Source organism: Aythya ferina, assembly GCF_964211825.1.
Source record: "Aythya ferina genome assembly, chromosome: 1".
NCBI classification, from domain to species: Eukaryota; Metazoa; Chordata; class Aves; order Anseriformes; family Anatidae; genus Aythya; species Aythya ferina.
Window position 1 is genome coordinate 70,251,678 of NC_140296.1, and position 15,251 is coordinate 70,266,928.

Sequence of the window (15,251 nt, forward strand, 5' to 3'; positions counted from 1 at the left end):
CTCTATACACCATGATGTTTTAAGACACATTTTGGTAGATGACTGAGAGAAAATGCAGATGAAATGCACAGTCAGACAGAGAATATAAGCAGTGAATCTCTTGTCCAAGCAAGACTCGCTTTTGCCCTGCACAGCTGAAGGTCTTTCTGAAGCTGTTTAATTCTTCTGGCACATTTATCTTTAACAGTAGAATGGGATTTCAGACAAAAAAAAAAAAAAAAAAAAAAAAAAAACCACAGATTTTGTTGGCATTTTTTTCCTCAGGATGATGTTCTCTTTTCTTTCTTCTTCTCTACTTTTTCTTAAATAGCAGATTTTTTTTTTTTTTTTTAATGCGTAGAACTGAAATACATAATTTAGGATTTTTTAATGGCACGGAAATAAAGCATCCCACCTCTTCAAGTAATTTCTCTCTTTGTTGTGATTCTTTCAGATACCTAATGCTATCTCATATATTCACTGTAGAAAAATGATGGATTCAAAAACACTGCAGAACAAGTGAGGAAGAAAGAAGAATAACAATCTTGACTGGGGAAAAAAAAAAAAAAAAAAAAAACTTTAAATCACAAAGTTATAATCAAAGACCAAATGTGAATAGGCCCCTGCTGCAAAGCAGGTAGATGAATAAAGTGAGCCTTCAAGAACCACAGCTGTAAGAAAATTCAAGAATAGAAGACATTCATAAAAGTTTAGGCCATTTGACTTGCAGCTTATGCACATGGGTTTGTTTTTCTCTTAGGTTAAAGAAAGAAAGGGATCCAAAATCATTCAACAGATTAAAACTAAGATCAACCAATATTCTATTTAAATTCCATGTAAATACAAAAGAATAAAGAGACCAAAGGTTCTGCCTCATCACAAAGCTGTAAACATTATTTTTTTAATTTTTTTCCTCCAAGTGCCACTTTCTCCTCTGTGCAGCTCTACTCTTGATTTCCCTAAAGTGGCTTCTGACCTCGGCATGACCAAAAACATGCTTTCCAGCATTATGAACAATTTTTCCTTTCCCCAGCTTCTCCCCATGATCCTTCTTGACACCACTGATCACTTTGGTTCTGCTGATTCCTTGATAAGCAACTCTCATGAGAACTTTTCTTAGCCTGGTGTGAAGCTAATCTAGAGCAAAATGCAGGGAAATCCTTGTAAGGAAACAGATATAAGGACTAGGAAATCTAATGGTTTACCAGCAGAAAGACCTCCATACAAACAAAGCCAAAACTAAATAAGGCTGAAAACTCTGAAGGAAGTTTATATCTGGAATTTTGTAGCTTCAGCTCCTATATTGTTTCCTTATAGAGATTTTGAGTAAAATCTCAACTGAGTGCCTCACTGGTCCCAAAAAACATGTCTCACAACTATCTCTGCTCATCACCAGTGCTACCATGCTGGAAACTGAGCAAATCTAGTCCCTGCTTTGCTCACAGTGATCTAAGTCATCCTCAGTCAAAAGTAGCTCATACATGAACATTATACTGCAAGAGAGGAGGAGAGCAAAAACCAGCACAAAAGAGAGCAGGGTGGGGACAGCCCAGATGGTCCATCTCAGAAGTCTCTTAGCAGTGAAGTCAACCCACACTCAGGGCATGCAGGCTCTAAAAGCAAACTCTCATTTGTCCATCCTCTACCCTACTGAGTATGAAACATGGCACAGGCAGGGTCAAATCCACCCCACATCATTGACGCAGGCAGATAGATACCAAGTGGTAGAAAAGGTCTGGTTCATCTGTATCAGGAGGAAAGCTGGATGTGGCGTACTGGGGTAAAGGATACATAACATGCCTTTGCATTTGATAAAGTCTTTATCTTCACAAAGGCTGGTGGGGTGTTTGGTTGGTTTGTTTTAGCAATGAAAAAAGTACTGTGTCATAATCATCTCAGCCATCCAAATTTTACAAGGGGCTTATCAGCCACATTCCTGATTTGTGTAAAAGACCCTGTTTCGTAGCTCCAGGTACCCACAATCTTGCTTTTCTTCTTTCTGCAAATTCATTGTGCTCTGCTAAGCAGCTAGCAAATTTTCTCGTGAAGAATGGAATTTTTACCAACTGTTGGGAAGAGGCTCCTGGACTGACCTAGGAGTGGTAATACTCTGTACTGCTCAAGGTAAATGCTGGATTGTGGCATAAGCTGAAAATGGGTACAGCTTTTTTGCTCTCCTGGCCCTGGATATGCACATAGCCTGAATACTGAAATGGTGAAGCTCATACAGAAGATCTTCCAGGAAAATGTTTTGAAAATCTTAGATAGTCTTATTCTTACCAAAGGCAAATCAGACTGAAGAAACAGTTATAAATTGCTTTAGGAGTTTCCAAAATAGCAAAAGAAAGTAAGTAGGGAACTGTCAGTTCCTGACATCTACCACATTTTTTGCTATCGTTATTGAATTGCTTTCTGCCTTTCCCTAAAGCAAGGTGAATCTATCCATGCAAATGTAATAGTTATTTTCTCTGAGCACAAAGAAAATGGTATGGACTTGGACTGGCTAATTTCAAATCTTAGCTATTCTCCAAATTCCAGCAAAAAACACTGGGCCTTAAATGCAGATTATTGCAATTTGTATTAGAGGGACACTTCAATGGAAGCAGATGGGTACAGATCTGGAGCTTAAAAGCAGAATTTTACTGCTATTTTGTACAGCTGTAAGTGACAACATTAGGTACAATGAAGTGAAGGATTAAAGAACAGAGACTTCTATGCAATTCTGGAATAATCTGTGATAAAAACTGGGATTATTTCTACACCCCTACCAAAAACAAATCAGTTTGAGCATGGTAGATGGAGATAATCACTTGCTAAAACTAACGAAATATGAGTTGCACGAGAGGTGGACCGAGCCAAGCATTTTGTTGCAACATGGGTTTTAGCAGCATGCATTAGCTCTATGCACACAGCTTGGCATGAGAACAGTGCCCTTCCTTATGATAGTGTTCACAAGGAATACAAATGGGTAGGGGATGTGTCCTCCTGCAGTACTCCAGCAAGTACAGATCTCGAGAATTGAAGATGTCACCTACTTATTGCAGTCTACTTGCACAGTCTTTACAGAGTGTATTTGTTGTTTTTTTTTGTTGTTGTAACTGCAAAGAGAAGAGATAGCTACCCATCTCTCAGAGGATGAACACAGGTTGGGAGCAAAGAAAAGGGGAGAGGAAGGAGGGAGTCTCTCAAGGAGTTTTGGAGGACTTCCTGTAAGATCTTGAGGTTTGACTTCAAGCACCCTGCAACTGGGCAAGAGTAACATCTTCTGGTGCCTGAAGACCACAGTAGTCAGTATGGGCTGTAACTGCTTGATTGATTGTTCTCTGCCACACTGCTTGTCAAAGTCAACTACATCTGTACAGATATTACGTAGCCACTTGCCTCTCTAAATGGGCAGGTTTCCCGAGTCTTTTCTAAGCAATGTTCTTGCTAATGACATTCATGACAGCGTTCTATATATTTGGGTGTCTTTGCATTTGCTCTGGATTCAATTTGAAACATTCCTTCATTTTCAAAGAACTGAAAGTCCCAGGGTGCATTAAAGACTGTCATCTCTGTTTCTTTATTTTCTAGCTTACTGGGCCACAAAAGATAGCCAGAAAGAAGAAAAATATAAATAATTTCAAAAAATAACTTCTCATTACTACAGTGAAAGCAAAGCCCACTTGTATTTCCCAAAACCACTTCTTTTACTGCCTTTCAGTGCTTCTGTTTCACAACAATTGGTGTTCTGGAAATATAATGTTGAGAGAAACTGAATCTAAATTCCACTTCTGCACTCACACAGCACCTGTTGAAGACAGAGACAGTTTCTATTTATTTTAGGGAAAATAAAATGATTTTTTATTATAAAATGCACTTTGCAAATTTATAATGCATTCTTCACAGAAAAGATTCCTGTGTCTTGTCAGAAACCAGGAAAATGGCACAGGAGAAATAGCTTGAGTGCTTTGCTTTTCTGATTCACTTTACCCAGTAGGGAAAACCACATTTGGAACAATAAATAGCTTATGATGAGCAGAATACAACTGCAATCCATCTTAAAAAAATAAAATAAATAAATAAAAAATACAAAAATAAAAACTTATTTTGAAATAATCAAGCAGAAGAAGTAGAGAACAGAAAACAATCTAATAGAATCCAAAAGAAGACTAGGATATGTGGGAGGAAGATAGGTGAAAGAGAAAGAAATGAAAGGATGAAAATACTGTGTAATCTACAGGCTTTTCAAATGCTCATTAAGCAAAATTTGTATTCCTTAGTAAAGGTAATTTTGTCTGACCTACTAGCAGTTGAAAAGCATAATAAGCTTCCTCATAACAATGTGAACATGTAGATACTGTATGTTTCCTTTACGTGCATAGAATTTGAAATAATTTACTTCTATGTGAAGACTGATAGTGCATTCTCTCTTCTGGAAACTGAAATGGCGCTTGAGATGTTTACCCAGAAAGCCGAAGCCAGGATAACCCTACACCACCTCAGTACTGGCCTGGACAAAACAGAGGGCTGCTCAAGAAAGACAGGTGCAAGGTACTACAATTAGGCAGGAAGATTTTAAACTACACAAATCCAAGCTGGGAAGCACCTGAATACCTAACAGTCCTGCAGAAAAGACTCAAGAAATACAGTGGATCACAACAGAACCTAATGGCCTCCTGAAATCCAGGGTCAGGATAAAAAACAGCAAATCCTGTGAAGCAGCCTTTTCTCTCTTCATCACCAGTAAACCCAGAAAATGTGTACTGTCAGATGCCTACCCATTAGAAAACAAGGGCAGAGAAGTATGGTTAACAGTCTGAAAACTTTAATTTTGATGAAAAATTAAAAGATTCTGGGATGTTTAGTTAAAAGATAAGAAGATTTAATTGCAAGTCTTCAGGCAAATACCAGGCTTCTTCAGAGGGGAGAGAGCAATCTGTTTACTGTGGCAGTAATGGATAGGACAAAAGGGAGTGAGGAGGCATAATAGCAGTGAGAAAGACTCAAGCTACACAGTATGCAGAATCACATACATGCTGAGAAGTAAAGAGGGATTTTTAAGAATCAGCCAGACCAGCATCTACTAGATCAAAGTATAATTCTCCTTTCTGGAAACAGTGGAATGGATACATGGATTTTTTGTAACTGAGCAAAGCAGGATATTCTTTTGCTTTGATGTTACCAATTTTCTACTTGTCAAAATGGCCACAGCAACTTTTTGTGAATTGCATTAAAACACTCCTAGCCCACAACATCCATAACAGGCTAGAACGTATTTGTCTCTTACCTTTGAATCATGGTTTACATAGCATGTAATTGAATATATGAGGAAGTAAAGTTCATCATTGTGTCCCAACAGCTTAATCAGAAGTCCAGATACCTCCATAACCCTTCACAACTTAACCTAAAGATACATGTCAGTCCTTCATACTCTATGCTACAGTTGTAATGTTATGTATAAGCATTCATTCAATTATACTCTTATGTACTTTTATAGAAATATTTCCATGAAACAATTAAACCAAAGACATTTACCATAGTGCTCACTCTACTTATGTAATGCATTTCATCAGTACTACTGGATGTGAATTAAAATGCCCTATATTTAGGTTTTTGTCAATTCCTCTTTTTAATTTTATCAGTCATGAAATTGTACATTCTAAAGTCATACCGAATAAGCAACAGTTGTCAATTCATAAGCACTGTTTTATCTTTAATATAGATATTATTTTAAATATATATATAATGACAATCTTAAAAACAACCTGCTGGTCTTTTGAACAGTCTCTTTTCATTGGCATAGCTTCATAGAAATCATTTGTACCTGTTCTGTGCTATTTTTAGAACCAAGCTTAAGGCTGTTTCTTGGGGACAGAACTATGATAGTGACAGTTCAGAACAGTTTACACTGCAACAGAAAATGCTTTGTAGAATACAAGATAGAAAGGAATGTGAAAGAAGTTGATGGAAACTATAAATCTATGAAAGGCAGACAAAACAGAAACCTACACTGATAGAAGGAAATTTTTAAAGTTAAAAGCAAGAAGTGTATCATAAAACAAAGAAGCAGAGGACTAGCTGTTCTGTAATCACAGATCAGACTCTGTATAGGGGCGGGATGGGCTGGACTTTACTGCAGAGCTGTAGTATTGTCAGGTCAGAATGGAGAAATCACATTCACCGTTGTGTGGCAATGTCAACACCCAACTTTTTTAATTCTCCTGAACAATCTAAAATGGCATCCGAGCTAGAATGCTGTAAGCAAGAAACCTTGGTTGGAGATTGCTATAGCAAGGTGTTACATCTAACAGAGAAGATAAGTTGACACATATAGCTGTGTATATTGTACCAATCTGTCTTTAAAAAATGATAATATTATCTCAGTAAAGGTCACTGAAAAAAAAAAACACTATTGCTGTAGCCTCATTGGCTCTTGGAAAATAAAAATTATTTAAGAAGATGCAAATATCAAGATAAAGTGAAGCTCAACTTTTCTAGAAGAAAAAACTAAAGAACTAAAATGCAAAAGGTTCACTAGCAGATACAACTGCTGCTGATTCCTGTTTTTTCTCACATTGTACACATGTACATGTACATGTGTACATGTACATGAGTTGCCTCACATGTACAGGCAACTGCAAGGACAGATAATAATTTCTATGTTTAATTACATGTTCTTAAAGATGACTGGGCAATTTCAAGGGTGTAATTTTTTTGAAGACTAGCCTCAGAGAAATAAAAACTGCAAGGACCACAGAAAACAGATTTCTCTTATTTTCAGAAAGAATGTGTTATGCTGAGAAAAAAGAATAACTAAGATCTGAACAGGACTATCTGAGTCATAGTCAATGCTGACTGCATCAATTTAGCTCCACTCCAACATTCTGAGTACTACAAAATAATTGTCAAATTTATTTTTAACTCATATTCATACACACTTGACCAGGATTTTTTTCAACATCAGTATGAATCAAACATATATTAACCTTGTAAATACAATTATGTTTATTATCATCTTAAAGCAATGTGCACCTTCATGGCACAATCAAATCTCCATGCTACATACTCAGAGACCAGAAGGTCAGTCATGTACAGTACTCTTCTTGATCTCAAGTAAAAATACAGAACAATTTAAGCGAATGCTACTACATGCCAGAACAAAAAACAGAACAAATGAATGAAGCAAAAGCAGAGAGGAAAAGAGTACTAAATGAGGCCAAATGATCCAGACTCCATTGACACCTTTGACAGTAGTAGTTGATATCACCTGAAAAAAAAAAGGGCTGAAAGCACAGCTTCAGGAAGCTGGAAGGAACTCCAGAAAGGGTTGGGTGCTTTCAAAGAGGAGAATTGCGCCTAAAAGCTAAGGTATCTTACTACAGTAGGCTGGATACTCTTGTCAGATGCTATAATTTGTTGTTCTGTTTACCATTACAAGGTCAGGATTTAAAGAATCTAAAGCAAAAAGAAACAATTAGTTATCCAATCAGTCTTGTTCTGCTCTGGTGAGGCTGCACCTTGAGTACAGTGTTCAGTTTTGGGCCCCTCAGTAAAAGAAGGACATCAAGGCCCTGGACAGTTTCCAGAGAAGGTCTACAGAGCTGGTGAAGGGCTGGAACACCAGTCCTATGAGGAGCGTCTGAGGGAAGAGGGAACAGGGGTTGTTTGGTCTGGAGAAGAGGAGGCTCAAACTTTATTGCTCTCTACAACTACCTGAAAAGAAGGTGTGGGGAGCTGGGGATCAGTCTCTTCTTTCAGGTGGTAGGGCTAGAGGGAATGACCACAAGTTGCACCAGGGGAGGTTCAGGTTGGAAATCAGGAGACATTTCTTCTCAGAAAGAGCAGTCAGGCATTGGAACAGGTTGCCCAGGGAAGTGGTGGAGTCACCACCCCTGGGGGTGTTTAAGGAAAGGTTGGACCTGGCACTTAGGGACGTGGTTTATTGGGTGATAGTGGTGGTAGGGGGATAGCTGGACCAGATGATCTTGGAGGTCTTCTGCAACCTTAATGATTCTCTGAAATTCTATATTCTATATTTCTATGAAAGATGATACAAAAATATCCAAAACCTAAAATCAGAAAACATACCGAATTCTGTTTTTGTTTTTTATTTTATTTTTTTATTATATATTTATGCTTTTTATTTTTATTTTATGCTTATTTTATTTTTATGCTTATTTTTATGCTATATATATTTATGCTTTTTTTTATTTTGTATAATTGTGTGGCTTCATGCATATTGGTATCTGTTCCTGTATAGCTAGGAATTACAATTTTTGATGCTGTGTATAATGAGCTACTTATGACCTGAACCTAATAACACAGCATAAAGGAGTATAGGTGTGAAGTGATAGGAAAGGTCTTGAAAGTGAGGGCATAGGATGATAGTAAGTACTTTAGGACTATCAGCAACTCAGCAGCCAGTAGTAAGGGATAATAATGCAAACTTAGACATGAGTCAAAAACTATTTTTGAAGTTAAAAAAAAAAAAAAAAAGGACAAGGAATAAGTATGTAACATACAACACTGTATCTGACAAAATTGAACTTAATGCAGAATTGAAGACAAGATTTAAAAAAGCAAGGCATGAAGTTTCAAAAAATGGATAAAATTGAGCTCAAGTCGACTCAAGCACAAGAAGGAAGAAACCATCAGCATTATACATCTTCTGGTAAAGAGGAGAAAGAAACCCTTGTAATGCTACCCCAAGCAAAGACCTGAAGGTATCAACTCGTCATGTCTCTACTCAGCCTAAAACTGTAAACTTTTGCACCCCACATTGCATCAAAGGGTAACCATAACATTAGTATAGAAGGGGAAGATACTAGGAATATGTTTTTTTATTATTTTTATTTATTTATTTATTAGCAACAGCTTTAATTGTTAATGAGTTTGCTTTTGTATTCATTAAGTAACTCAATGTGTTAGAGTTATCATAAGTACACAAACAATAACTGTTTGTTTTGTTTTGCTTAAACTGATAACAGTTTTAATTAGACTAACAATAAATTCATAGTTCCAGATATAATGAGGTTCTCTTTTTTGCCCACAATATCATGAGCATGACACCATCACAGATACGTTGAAAGCTGGAGCCTATTGCTCTATGAAAAGAAGGCATCCCTAATCCAAATGTTTTGGGGACCAAAACAATCTACCTCACTGAAATGTGTGAAGGAGTTTCCAGGCAACCACAGATTATTTGGATGATATTTTTAGCTGTTTAGAAAAGGTCCATAAACATTGGTTCCCAAGCTTTGCATCTGGTTCTTTATCTCATCAAACCAGGTTGGAAAGCTTTACAAAAAATACAGGAGAAAAAATATTGTCTCTAACAGATTTAAATATAGTTGATAATTTAGTCTTATATGAGAAGTTACTTAGCAGTCAATGCCAATAAGCTCTCCTCAGTTAAAACCAGATAATATGTCAGCTCCTAGTTAGCCTGGAGATAAATGTTAGATTCAGTAACAAAATGGTGCAAGATGTGCTAACCTTAACAATATAGCCTTTGGCATTAAGCCTATGCTTTCCTAAATATATGTCATTCACCAATTTTTATAGCTTAATGGCTGTTTGTCTCACCAGGATTTTTGTTGTTCTTAAGCACTAAACAATTATACAGTGGTTTCTTAAATTGATCTTGTGTGAAGTGGTTTGGGTTTTTGTTTGTTTGTTTTTCAAACATTTTATGAAATAATAACTCTTCAGTAAGTTGAATAGTTCTATGACAGACCTTTCACAAGATTTGCACAAATTATCCTGAAAGCAAGCATCTCCAAAATATAAACACTTTTCCTTACCCTTCCTATGGGTACAAACACATTTTGAAAACATAATTTGTTTCATTCTGCATATATGATTGTATTGTTTGTAAACAGTGTAGATTTATATAACTCCACCATTATACCGAAGAATAGCATAAGATGGTTTAAGCGATTTACCACCAATGGTAGATGAAAAAAATGTTCCAGAATAACAGTTCAAAGAGCTGTTTAAAATTCTTAGAGTTCTTCTTACACAGCTTTCTGAGTTAAACATTCAGAATAAAACAACTGCACAGACTACATTTATTTCACCCGTGTGATATTAAACAATTAGAATTAAATAGAATTAAACAATTTAGTCAAAGATCTCAAAGCTTATGGTTTCTGGCATTAGTCAAACATTGCTAAATCTCTTACACATACTGGCAGTCTGTCTCAAAGTTTTTAAGGAAGAATCATTGCTACAGAAAAGTTCTTTTACCACTTATTGAAAATAATGTAGAATAGAAAATGGATTAAGTTAGTTATTAAAACGCACTAATGGAGAACTAGATTTGGTGTTTCTAAGCCAAGTAAATATCAGTACAGAACTTCTGACATTCTGTGATTCAATACCAAATTCAAGTAAATTTGAGAAGTTCTTTAGGGTAATGAAGGACTTTCTTCATCATCAGGAAAGTATCACTCAGTCTCTAATCTATTCTGAATTATTGGTTCACCTATGTAAACTACAGTGTTAACTGAAAATTGCGCATATCCACTTAAACAAAAGCAGGTTGAAAACCAAGAGAAATTATATGGAAGGAATTTCAGAGCCACTCCACTTCCCTGAAGTTGAGGTGTCACTCCTCTGCAGGTTAAGACAAACTTTTTGCTATAATTTGCATAACATTCTCTGTAGAAATCATTTGTTGTGAGTTGTGTTTTGTTGTTGTTGTTGGTTTGGTTTGGTTTGGTTTGTGTTTTTTTTTTTGTTTTTTTTGTTCTGCTGATGTGTTTATCCAATTAAGGTATTTAATTTCTCCTGTGAATTTCAACAAATTTTCTGTAAATTACAGAAATTAGTCAGAAAATATGACAACTGGCATCCAAAGGAGTGACAGGATAACAGGAGACTTTTGTATCTACAGCTACTGAATGCATTTCTCCTTGCATGTACTGGCTATAAAATAAAAAGGAGCTCTGCACAATATGGCCATCCAAACAAAAAGTTATTTTAAATTAAATGAAAAGAACATTTTCCCTCCTTTTCCACTGTTTCAATCACAGATTTTAAAATTTTCAATGCAGCAAGATACAACTATTCAAAGCAAATTGAAAGGAGACAGATTCTCAAAGGTATCTGCAGCAGAATTTGCTGTGCAACCTCACAGTCAGAAGTAAAACCATAGTGGATATAGAAGACAGGGAAGAGTTTTCCAGGAGAAACTAGATTTAACTACATAAATGAGTTCTCAGCAAACAAGATAACCGTTGTATATAAATATTGAGGAACTTTAGCTTTAGAGAAAGGACAACAGGGAAAATTTATGTCTAGGAGGTTTTCTTGAAAGAAGTGATGCAGCATGTTGACTTATAGAACTTGTCCAAGTACCCAGTAAGTTCATGGTAACCGTGATTGTTAAATTAATACAATCATATTTTTTTTTAGAAGTTCATATGTTTAGGTTCTTTACTAACACTGTTTTGTTTAGTAATACTACATCTGATTTTAGTTAATACTGAAATCCCCCAAAAATGAATAACCAAACCAAAAGTCCATCTACCTGTTATGGTTTTGTTCTTATCTGTAACTGAAACTCAGTATAAATTGAGAAGAGACCCTCTGGCACATGAAGAGTGAAATAACGTAGAGTAAGGTGACTCTTTTCATGAATTACCCCTCTAAAGCAGGTCAGGCAAATCACAGTGGTTAATCACCTCCATTGAGTATTGATCTCCTGCACAGATTATTTTAAGGACAGCTGAAGATAATTAGCTTCAACATTGGTTGAAGTGTTGTTCTTTTGCATTGGTTGTTTGTTGTGCATTGGCTGAAGTGCTTGTGATCCTTCAGATCACAAGCATCCACAGCACGAAAGGAACCAGAATGAGATCAGGCAATGGTATGAAGACAAAACCACTCAACAGAAACACGAAAAGACATGATTGCTCCCTCAGAGTTTATGATTTATTGGCATCATGGAGATGTGGTGGGATAGCTCCTATGTCTGGAGTGTTGGAGAAGTAGGATGCAGGCTCTTTGGAAAGAACAGGCTGGGGAGAAGAGCAGAGTGTGCTGCACTCTATGACTGCTGGAGTACATGGAGCTCTACCAGAGGATGGATGAGGACCTGACTGAGATTTCCTAGGTAGATAATCTAAACTCAGGAGGTGTGAGTGACACACGAGAGGGCTGTGCAGCCATCCAAAGTGTATTTGTCAGGCTGAAGAGGTGGACTTACAGAAATCTCATGAAGGTCAGCACAGAGAAGTGCAAAAAGCTGCACCTGGTGAGAAATAACCCAAGGTACCAGTACATGTCGGGGGCCATCCAGCTGGGAAGCAGCTCTGCAGAAAAGGACTTTGGAGTCCTGGGAGACACCAGATTGAACATGAATCAGCAGTGTACCCTTGCTTCTAAAGCTAATTGTATTTGTGGCTGCATTAGATGAAGCATTGCCAGCAGGACAAGAGGGTCAAGAGAAGTGATCCTCACCTCCTACTCAGCATTGGTGAGACCACAGCTGGAGTGTTGAGTTCAGTTCTGGGCACCCTGTAAAAGAGAGACATGAACATGCTGGAAAGAGTCCAACAGAGGTCCAGCAAGATGATCAAGTGACTGGAGCACCACTCCTATGAGGAGGCTGAGAGAGCTGGGACTGTTTAGTATGGAGGAGTCTCACAGAGGAATCTCATCAATGTTTACAAATACCTGAAGGAAGAATGCAATGAAGATGGAGCCCAGTGGTGCCCAGTGCCAGGACAAGAGGCAATGGGCACAAATTGGAACACAGGAGGCACTTCTTTACTGTGTAGCTGACATAGCACTGGCACAGATTTCCTGCAGATGAGATCAAAAGAACCATAAAATCATAGAATATCCCGAGTCAGAAGGGACCCATAAGGATCATCGAATCATCTGTTGCAACCCTTTAAAAGGAGGAGAGGACCTTCCACTGTCTCAGAAATGACTGAACCTTGCCCTAAGAAGAGAGGGTTCAGAGGTGGAAGGAAGAATGATTGTAAGGGGTCTGCAAGGAATGAGGTACTTCCACTGCATGCAGAGGTCGCTGAGGGAGGCAGACAACAGCAGAGCAACAGCGGTGATGGATACTCAAAGGAACTACACAGAGATCACAGTAGCTCAGCAAATCACTGAAATGAGTGAAACCAAACCAAAGAGAAAGGACCTACCCCAAAGGAAGTAGCTTATAAATTGATTTTGTCTATTCTGTCTGAACTGGTCAATCTGAGCATCCCTTAACATAAATAAACAAATATTCTAGATTCTATTCCAATAAAATTTTGTTTTATTTTACTTTAAAAAAAAAAAAAAATCTTTTGTCTCTGTAGGGGAAACTCATTATAGTTCAAAGCTCTAGACATGCCTGCCTAAAACTTGAAGTCAAAATAGGAGCCAAGTAGAAACATCAAAGGGGCTTTATTTTCCTCTCTTGTTATCTTTTCTGAGATGCTTTACCAATGATTTATCAACAAAGTAATATCCCATAGGAACAGAATGAAAGTACTGTAGAAGTCTAAAGTTTGCCATATTTGTTTAAAGTCTCCGTATTAATCTTTCATATTTCATAGAATTATACTAAACAAACTGATGAACAGGTAAAAGAAAGCTGAATAGGAAAGTGTTCTGCATTTTAAAAGAGAGTTAAGTACTCAAACTTTATAATTTAAATTAAAACATCAGTTCCCTCAAATTATATCAATGATTCCAAGTTCATAATGGAAAAATTGTATCAGGGCTGGGGACAGATAAAGAATTCTATAATCTTTCTAATTCACTCTTCCAAATGCAATTAAAAGTTATTAGATTTCTAACACATAAGCTTCTATATAAAACATTATTCTGTTAGGAAATTAAACACTGAACTACAATCTCCTTTCATTTTTATGCAAAAAATTTATTGAACAAATTTAACCAAACCACCAGAGTGCAAGTGCTGTATTTTAGGAAATTTATTTGCATGCACTGGAGGACTAAAATTCATAGAAACTCATAGCAGCACTATCTTCAGTAATGATAAATAAGTGGCAGCAAGCATCAAGACAGTGGAATTCAGGAGTCAACAATGAGACCTTGGTATAAGTCTGTAGGTTCCGTTAAATGTTATTAGAAATTATGCATATGATTTAATAATACTTTTCCATTAATCTGACAGGCTTGTTGTGAATACAGAACAGGGGGAAGCTACACAGAACACATACAGTCCATGTTTACTCTCAAGGTTACAGCTGAAGATCAACTAGTGAATAAAAGAAACCTGAGCTGCCAACCATGTCATGTTTTTCATTTATTTTACTGACATGAAGTAGGACAAAAAAACAGTCATCATTTATTAGGTTTCTTCTAGTACTCGAACTACTCTGAAGTTTTGAAAGAATACCTTACCAGGGGCATATGCAACCAGCGCTATATGGCCTTTACTGACTGACTGTGGGTTTTCAAAAACACTTTTAGATGATGGGTTTACTTCAGAAAATCCTACATGGTTCAGTGTCTACTTATCTGAGGCAGAAAAGTAAGGGTGAAAATTGATTTCTTAAATTGCTGATGTGAGCTCCTTCCTTACATTCTTAGCCACACTGACTTCAAATGCCTTCAAGTGTCTTCAATTCCGGCTTCTTCCTACACTTTAGTAAAGTTGCAGTTTTGTGCTTATAATGCATCAGTACAGCTTAGAACTTCTTAGCAGCCAATATTATTTATTGGATTAAATCACCCATCATGATTTGTCCATCACGACAAATACTCTGGAACAAGGAAGTTGACAAAGCAGCCATGCCACTAGTTTCACTGTTTGACACCCTTTCCTCAACCTGATTGCCACTGTACAGCTAAAACTAGCCCTATGATGCATAATAAAAATCTATAGTATAGTTCAATCAATGTTTTATTCATTATGAGTTATTCTTCTTCAAGACTGTTGCATCTTTCAGTCACTGGATGTACACAGTGGGGGATTCAGAAATTGTAAGTGCTCAGCAGCCAAAAATATATTTTTAATTTTCATAGGCCAATGCACAGGCAGGTTTTATGACTGCCCTTTAGTTATATGTGAATTTTAATTTGGTTCTATTGTTAGGACATGTAGAACATGTCCACACATAGATATACACATAACTGTATAAAAATCCACACATATAAGTCTAGGCTTAGAAAGTATACACGTTATTTTTATTTCACACATATACAGTGTCTTCCTTTTTTTAGTTTGGGAAATTATTTATTCTGGTGATAATGCAATGATGACTGGAAGTCACGTAAAGAGGTATATATACTGAAGAAATAATGCCAGACTACTT

General features: G+C 36.8%; 1 protein-coding gene across 7 annotated transcripts in view; it reads right to left on the reverse strand.

Moving 5' to 3' along the window:
* The window catches only part of OCA2 (OCA2 melanosomal transmembrane protein), a 220,655-nt gene that overhangs the window by 70,182 nt on the left and 135,222 nt on the right, over positions 1-15,251 (reverse strand). The window lies entirely within an intron of this gene.